Source organism: Mercenaria mercenaria, chromosome 1 (genome assembly GCF_021730395.1).
Source record: "Mercenaria mercenaria strain notata chromosome 1, MADL_Memer_1, whole genome shotgun sequence".
Taxonomy (NCBI): Eukaryota; Metazoa; Mollusca; class Bivalvia; order Venerida; family Veneridae; genus Mercenaria; species Mercenaria mercenaria.
Window position 1 is genome coordinate 13860181 of NC_069361.1, and position 8579 is coordinate 13868759.

Genomic DNA, 8579 nt, shown 5'->3' on the forward strand with positions numbered 1-8579 from the left:
TATGACGCGGCCAGGGATGGTAAGACTGCATTTCAAAACTTGTCCAAAGACTGTTTTGCGACACTTCGTCACCTTAGCGCAAAAAGTGAAAAGTCCGTCTTTAAGTCAATGCAGTTATCGACTTCTTGCATTGAGGTGACGACTTAGCTAAATAATATCTTGTCCTTTGCTACAAACTGAACGCTTCTTCAAGCAACATCTTCTTTTTCACTATTTTTCTGTCATGAATAGATTGTTGTGCAACTGGTTTACCAGCAAAAAAAATGTTGCTGAATCTATATTTTTGTCCTGAAAGAAATGTTGAATGGTGATCTACTATGTTTCTTCTCCTGGAAGACATGTTGAACGGTGTCTTTACTGTGTTTCTTCTGCTAAAATACATGCTTAATGGTATGTCTACTGTGTCTCTTCCTCCAAATGACATGCTGAACGATGTCTCTACTGTGTTACTTCTCCCAAAACTCCATGCTGAACGGTGTCTCTACAGTGTTTCTTCTCCTGAAAGACATGTTGAACTGTTTCTCACTGTGTTTCTTTACCCGAAAGACATGCTGAATGCTCTCTCCTGAAATACATGATGAACGCTGTCTCTAACTGTGTTTCTTCTCCTGAAAAATCTTGCTGAATAGTGTCTCTACTATGTTTCTTCTCCTGGAAGACATGCTGAACGGCGTCTCTCCTGTAAACATGCTGGACGGTGTCTCTACTGTATTTCTTCTCCTGAAAGATATGTTGAACGGCGTCTCTCCTAAGACATATGCTGAACGGTGTCTCTACTGTGTTTCTTCTCCTGAAAGACATGCTGAACGTTGCCTCTAGTGTTTCTTCTTTAAAACGACATGCTGAACTGTGTTTAATATCCTGAAAGACATGCTGAACACTGTCTCGGCAGTATTTGTTCTTTTGAAAGACATGCTGAGTGCTGTCTATAGTGTTTCTTCTTCTGTTAGAAATGCTGAACATTGTCTCAACTGTGTTTCATATCCTAAAAGACATGCTGAACGTTGTCTCTACTGTGTTTCTTATGAAAGACATGCCGGACAGTGTCTCTATTGTGTTTCTTCTCCTGAAATACATGCCGAATGGTGTTTCTACCGTGTTTCTTCTCCTGAAAGACATGCTGAACGGCATCTCTCCTGAAACATGCCGAACGGTGTCTCTCCTGAAGGAACATGCTATACAGTGTCTCTACTGTGTTTCTTCTCCAAAAGTCCTTGTTGAACGTTGTCTGTACTGTGTTTTTTCTTTTGAAAGACATGTTGAACGATGTCTGTACTGTGTTTCTTCTCCTGAAAGACATGTTGAACGGTGTCTCTACTGCTTTTTCCCTGAAAAACATGTTAAACGGTGTCTCTATTGTGTTTCGTATTTTGAAAATCATGCTGAATGGCGTCTCTACCGTTCCTTCTCCTGAAAGACATACTGAACGGTATGTATACTTTAAGTTCTTGTAATAACTTGTACTAAATGAAAGTTGAACAGTTTCTGACTTCCTTAACTAGCATACCTCATTACTCGAGCAATATGTTGACAGTTGGCTCAAGCTATCTTTTGTTCCGTTTCATTTTATCAATCCATATTAACAATGACACTTGTCAATTTTTAACATGCTAAAACCTGTTTGAACATTTCAAGTCAGGAAACGGCCCTGTTTTTACAGTACGTGTACCTCATAAACCATGAAATACATGTTATTTTGTGCCTATCCTTAAAACATATATTGGTCAATGACCTAGGTTGAACGCAACTGGGCATGTAAACACCGAGTAGCGTGACTCAATATTGAGTCAATGCGCACGATCATGAAATATTTCACGTATGTTTTCTCAGATTTTTTTCAGGTATTTACTTGTATGAGAAACCAGCAGTTATAATGATTCTTACCATAATGAAAGGTACGATTCACCAGATTCAGGATAAAAATTACGTTAGATGACGTATTGTACAAAATACCGTTTCCAGTAATCAATTGAACGATGGCATTATGGCAATGTGAAATCAGGATTATTATAATAATGTAATCAGCCGAGTGATAAACAGAACAATTGTTTTTTCGCTACTGTTTAAAGGAAACTAAATGGGTTTTTTTCCCACCCACTGTTAACTGTTGTCAACAGAACAATTTCGTTGTTTTATTTTTCAGCAATAGTTTATAGTAGGAAACTGAACGTTTTTTCCAGCAACTGGTTAATGTAGTCAAACAAAAATCATTTAATTCTGAAGTAGGCAAATGAACGTTTTATTCAGGGGCGTCAGGTCTTTTCTAGGTTTTTTTGGCGGGGAAAAGGCCCCTATTCGAATTGGGAACTTTTTTTACTAGGTATATTTTCAAAATTGGGTAAAAGTATCGTCAAATCAAGTAAATTGTGAGTTTTTAACATTTAATTATATTAGTTAAAATTTTATTTTCAAGTTTGATGGTAGGCATTCAAATGAATTACATGTTTTTGGTACCTTATTTAATAGATATTAATGTGTTTATGTGTTTTGAGAGGTTTTTACTTACAAAATATAGAATTTTCTGGCATAATCATGTATTTAATTTTTGCCGAGGTGCAGACGATCATGTTTATAATACTAAAAATAGAAACGAGAACAAGGATTTCTTTCAAATCGAAAATTGATTTCAGCTGTTGATTTTAGTTGGAATTTTTTCTTTTGATTGGGGATCTTCTGCTTCAAATTGGGAAAAATTGACCATATTTGGCAAATTTGGTGAGACAGGTGAAAAAAGCCCTGGGTTTTCAAACGACTTTTATTCTATGCCGATTATCTTGTCGTCGGTCGTCCTGTCAAAATCCTGAATAAATCGTATTCTGTAAAAAGCTTTTAAATTTACTTTCTATTCAAAGAATCCCTGTACTTTATAGCACCTGACTGAGATATAACAGCAGTGATTGGAGAGGTGTACAGCAGATTTAGACCAAGATATAATAAAGATAAAGATAACATCACATGGGTGGTAGAGTTACCCTCACTTGGTGTCCACAGATAAATCCGTTACTAGCAGACTATTGCCCAGTAATAAAAGTCCCATATCAGAGGGTATATTTGTCAACGCAGTCTTTTGTAACAAACTGACGGATACAAGTAAGGACAGCATAAAATGTACATAGACTTCTGTCAATGCCCCAGGTATCATTGTAGTTCTAAAGTTAAAGCAGAATCCACTTATTGCATTTATGATAGATGTATTGTCTGACAGACGGATAAATGGTCAGATAAACAGAAAAAATAAAATGCATGATACCTCATATCTGAACACCAAATTTCATGAAAATATCTCTGTACTTTTTAAATTATCGCAAGATCCATTTTTTTTGACTATTTGTTGTCATAACAACAACATTTGTTGCCAAAGCAACAAAACATGCATATTCTCCTTATCTTGGTATCAAATTTGATAAAACTATATTGTGCATTAAAAAGAATTCCATATGGCATTTTTTTTGTAATTTGTTGGCGTGTGTTTGTGTCTAACGTCTTTTTTTCAATTTTTTTTCAGTCATATAAACGACGGTGTCTACTTGTAGCAGTGAGCACAATGCCCAACTTTATAGTGCTGCCTCATTGGATTATCACGGCGTAGACACGATGCTATTCCATCCAGTCACATTATATTTACACCGGGCTGGCAAGTCCTAGCACTATCCTCTTAATGCTGAGCACCAAGCGAGAAAGCTATTAGTACCTTTTTTACGTCTTTGGTATGACGTGGCCAGGGATCGAACCAACGGCCTCCCGCACTCTAAGCGGGCCTATTCTCTACCACTAGGCTACCGAAGCGGTGTGTAATTTGTTGGTGTAGCAACTACATTTGTTATCATATCAATAACATAAAAGAACATGCATATTCTCTATTAATCTGTATAAAGTTTCATGAAAATATCTTGTACTTGCAGGATCCCACTTTGTGTGATGGAAAAACGTGTGTATGTGAAGGACGACGGCGTAAGTCTCCTCAGATTTCACTTGTAGGGAACTAATAAAATCCTCATTAGACTTGAATCAAATGCAACCAAAGCTAAATGGCAACATTTTCAAAATTTGCATGCTAGTATATCATTTGTGAGCAGATGAAGTATTCAGAGGAAATATTCCTATCTAACATATTGAAACCTTGAGGATGCACCTCCATCCTGCTACAGTTAAATCCACTTTAAATCTACTTCACATCTGATGGGCAAGAGTTTAATATTTAAAAAAATGAAACTGATATTAAGCTGTTGTAGAAATGCTAATTTTGGCATGGGAACATTTACTGTTACTAATTCTTCAAAGTTGTCTACATTTGAGAAACTGAATAAAATACAGTAGTAATCGTTGTCACCATGCTTTAGCAAAAACAAACAACATTGAATTTCTGCCACTCAATAATAAAATAAAATATGTAGATGATAAAATGAATTCATGCCTTGTATAAATCATGTAAAACTACAACAAGTATTGATCACCATTAATATCAAGCTAACAAAAAATTAAAAAGCAATTTAAACGTAATATTTGTTAACATTTGTTAACATCACAGAATGTCGCTGCTATCAAAGCAGATGTTCATTTTCACATCTGTGATTATGTATATTTCAGTTAACTGATGTAACTAGCAGGTCAGGATGATGTTGCTGCCTTACATGTTTCTATACAGAAACACTAACCAACATGTATTTCATCAAGTCGCCTGTATCGTCTATGAAAATATATGATTGTTTTGGGAGGTAAATCTTCGTTTGTTTTTTTACAGTAGCTACAGAGAATACTCCAAAATGTGAATGCATTTCTTACAAAAGCTTATTCTCCACAACTAACAAACAACTTCTGTACAGGAGGAAGATGGTTTCTCTTGGCTGTTCTGTCTTTTATCAAGTCACCACAGTCCCATTCTCTGGTTTGAGCACAATGTTAGAAGCTTGAAAGCATATTTCACAGGGTATCATAACACTCTTTAACAGGTAACTGTTTGTTACGCAGTATTTTTGAGAACAGTAGCTTTATTTTGCAAGATTCACATGTAATTAACCCTTACCCTGCTAAATTTCTATAATGAATTTGCATATTTTTAAATTTGGACAGTACCATTAACTGTTAATAGATACTGGCTGAATAGCGAATAGTGCAGATCATGATCAAACTGCACAGATGTGCAGGCTGATCATAATCTACACTGGTCGCAAGGCAGAATCAGTCATGTCGAGCATGGTTAAGTTATACATACAGGTGGTGGTGGAATCTTTTTGAGTTTCTATGTTTCAAATGTTTGCCTTTGAATGACAGGCTACTAAAAGACAATATACAGAAAAACAAGAAAATAACTTTTTTGGGGGGATATGGGAATACCAAGAGACAATGTCAAGAAACAGAAGAAAGTAAAAGTAAAATATAATTTTTGCTGAGGATGCAGGGGATAGTCTGGGTGGAATGGGTGTGGATGCTAAGAGACACTATTAAGTTAAAGAAGTAATGTTTTTATTTTCAACTTTTAGTGGGTGGAGTGGAGGATGGTGCAAAGAGTAAATATCAAGAAACACAAATGACTGAATGTAAAAAATATATGAAAAAAATTGCATTTGGATGGCAAGAAGATAGATGGACACACAGATGTAAGAACAGCAATTTTATATTTCCCATTCCACTTCACAGCAGGGGATCAAAAAATGTATTCAAGATGACAAAATAATAAAAAGTAAGAAACCCAACTTAGATTTTAGTTGAATCTGCTGAAGCAGCCATCTGTATTAAGCATCGGTTCACTTGCATCAAGCAGACGACTTACTTCCAAAACTGACTTTTTCTTCTAATTTCAACTTGTCTTAAGCAGCCACCTGCCTTAAATGCTTAATCCCTGGGCTGGATGATTGATACAGGTTCGACTGTATGTCTAAGTATAACTAGAAATGTGTCCATGGGACACAGATGCCCCCACTACATGACAAAGGACACAGATCAACTTTGGGAAAACAATATGTTGCTATTAAAACAAGAGCTGTCGGAGGACAGCAACGCTCGACTATTCAACAGCCTTGTCGACTGAATGAATACGAAAGTCGAAAAAGGGGCATAATTTAAAAAAAGCAAAATAGGGTTATGGAACCTGCACAGTGCTTATCAGCTCATGACAGTGGACAAGTGTGTGAAGTTTCAATCCATTCCCATTAGTGGGTACTGAGATACCAGCTTACATATAAGAATTTAACCCAAAACTCCTTAGTTTAAAAAGGGGCATAATTTTGTAAAATGCAAAGTTGAGTTATTGACCCTTTGCACTGCATGTCATATCATGACAGTGAACAAGTGTGTGAAGGTTCAATCCTTTCCCATTAGTGGATACTGAGATACCAGCTTACATACAAAACCTTAACCAAAAAATTCTAAGTCGAAAAAAGGGGCATAATTTTGTAAAAAAGCAAAACAGAGTTATGGAACCTGCTTTGTGTATGTCAGATCATGACAGTGAACAAGTGTGTGAAGTTTCAATCCATTCCAATTAGTGAGTACTGAGATACCAGCTTACATACAAAACCTTAACCAAAAATGTCTAAGTCGAAAAAGGGGCATAATTTTGTAAAAAAGCAAAATAGAGTTATGGAACCTGTGCAAAGTAAGTCAGTTTATCACAGTGAATAAGTGTGTGAAGTTTCAATCCATTCCCACAAGTGGTTGCTGAGATACCAGCTTACATACAAAACCTTAACCAAAAATTTCTAAGTCAAAAAAGGGGCATAATTTTGTAAATAAGCAAAATAGAGTTATGGAACCTGTGCAATGTAAGTCAGTTTATCACAGTGAATAAGTGTGTGAAGTTTCAATCCATTCCCACAAGTGGTTGCTGAGATACCAGCTTACATACAAAAACTTAACCAAATCGGGACGCGGACGCGGACGCGGACGCAGACGCCGACGCGGACACCGACGCATGGGCTAGTCCAATAGCTCTACTATTCTATGAATAGTCGAGCTAAAAAAATGCAAAAAATAACCATATATATAATGTACATATACATATATGCTTTCTTGAGATTTTTAGATACATGTCCATCACCGCATACATTAAAATGACAATTTTTTCCTAGGTCAGGGGCCATAACTCCTACAATACTGAATGAATCCGGACGCAAAACCCCAGGTGCACAACTGCACATGCTGACCAACATTCCTGTAAACTTTGGTGACTCTAGGTCAAATACTTTTGGAGCTACGTGCCACACAACATTAAAATGACCAATCTTTAACTAAGTCAGGGGCCATAACTCCTACACGACTGAATGAATCCGGACGCAAAACCCCAGGTCCACAACTGCACATGCTGACCAACATTCCTGTAAACTTTGGTGACTCTAGGTCAAATACTTTTGGAGCTACGTGCGACACAACATTAAAACAAGAGCTCCGCCAAGCGGGGCAATATACGCCCGAAGGATTACATCATAGGATGGGAGCAAAATTTAAAGAACTTGACTGTTGTAGCCCAAAGGAGTGGAACAACAAATGGAAAACTTAAAATCAAAGGCCTGAATGGCCTTAGTCGGCTAATGATTGATGTACTGACAGTATAGTCTACCAGTTTCAGTTTGTTTTTAGTTTTTTTCTTAAAATTTCATAACACAGCTCGATATTTACCCAAAATATTATATCCGGATACGATTACACTTTTCTGCAGTTTGAACAATATATTTTACAAATTGTGATGATACGAAGACATTTAGCAGCAGTTGGCAGTATCTGACATTGAAGTTTACGGTTAAATTACCTCTTATTTAAATCTTTTCATAAAAAAGTTGTTTCGTTTCGCCAAACATAGACGATCTACTTTCGATTTCAAAAACTACAAGAAAATACAATTTAATGTTTCGCCGATTTGTTTATTTCTCGAAAAATAAGAATTAAAATCATTTTTAATATCAGTAGTAACTAAACAAACCAGTAAGAGCTTCTTCTTCCGATAATTTATCCGTTTACTGACTGCAAATTCAACCCACGCAAAGTTTATAGAAATCATACGATGCGTGTTTACGTTCAATGTGGGAGAATTAAGGCTGATCAGCTATGTTACCTAACGCATCCAGACGATTCAGATTTTGTTTTTAAAAAAGCATTGTGTGCGTTTCTGTAATTTTATATACGTTTTTATACGCTTAGAAATTATTAGACATGCGTATTTGCATTATTTCTATACGTAATTTACGCTAATATGCATCTTACCTGGAGCCCTGCAGTGGAACTATTTTTTGTCTTTCGCTGGATGTTACCCAAGCTTTGTAAGCCTGCGCAATTCTTAAAATGCACATTTATGCTTAATGAGTTACATTCGAGAATTGCACAATTACAAGTCATAAATATGACAGATTACATCGTATATTGTTCATAGCAAAGGGAATTGACACAACTTAACTTCATTCATGCAGTGAACTGTTTGAAATTTGAGAAATCTAATGGAACTACATCCCTTCACATGTTATTCGGTCCATTTAGAGAATCGTTGGATAGCAAGGACTCGTCAAAAGGCTTTCAGCCTTTAGCCGACTCAAAAAACAAATCTAAGTCCACAAAAAAAAATATTCAAAGTCCACAAAAAAAATCCTTAT

At 36.2% G+C, this 8579-nt stretch overlaps 1 long non-coding RNA gene across 1 annotated transcript; it reads right to left on the reverse strand.

Annotated features, from left to right (window-relative positions):
• Positions 1–4177: 4177 nt before the first annotated feature.
• On the reverse strand, positions 4178–7491 carry LOC128556166 (uncharacterized). Its single transcript, XR_008370468.1, has 2 exons — positions 6753–7491; positions 4178–6420 (listed from the first exon to the last, which is right to left on the reverse strand). It is a non-coding gene; the product is annotated as an uncharacterized LOC128556166 (long non-coding RNA).
• Between the last annotated feature and the right edge of the window lie 1088 nt (positions 7492–8579).